The sequence below is a fragment of the Penaeus monodon genome, chromosome 19 (assembly GCF_015228065.2).
Source record: "Penaeus monodon isolate SGIC_2016 chromosome 19, NSTDA_Pmon_1, whole genome shotgun sequence".
Taxonomy (NCBI): Eukaryota; Metazoa; Arthropoda; class Malacostraca; order Decapoda; family Penaeidae; genus Penaeus; species Penaeus monodon.
In genome coordinates this window covers 7,423,906-7,424,280 of record NC_051404.1, presented here as the reverse complement: position 1 = coordinate 7,424,280, position 375 = coordinate 7,423,906, and the positions used below count along the sequence as shown (strand labels likewise).

The 375-nt window shown below is 29.9% G+C and overlaps 1 protein-coding gene across 1 annotated transcript in view; it reads right to left on the bottom strand.

The window, feature by feature from the left end:
- LOC119585036 (furin-like protease 2) overlaps nt 1-375 on the bottom strand; it is a gene marked incomplete in the record, with an annotated part of 48,730 nt that continues 48,355 nt past the window's right edge. Inside the window, 1 exon segment of the mRNA XM_037933653.1 lies at nt 1-375.

Genomic DNA, 375 nt, shown 5'->3' with positions numbered 1-375 from the left:
CCTACAAAAAGGTGCAGCTAAAACACATTCTGAGAGGTACTCTACATAAGGAAATTAATAATCAATCAGGGAGAAACGGGACATCTTTTAAGGGTCAACAATAAAGTAAAATATATGGCTATAAATCCTCAATTTGTTTTTTTTTCTTTTTCTTTGACTATTAGACTGTGTGAAATGAGCAACAAGCTTACCTCAGAATTTAAATATTCAAATATTAAAAGCTATAACCATAAATAAATTTATATGTGTGATATGTTTGCCATCGTTTTTGTATGTCATTTCCAATTTTCTTTTTTCTTTGCTGTACCAATATATCATTACACAACATTGTTTTCTTTATAGTCATGGTGCCCAAATACCTCTACATTATTTCCC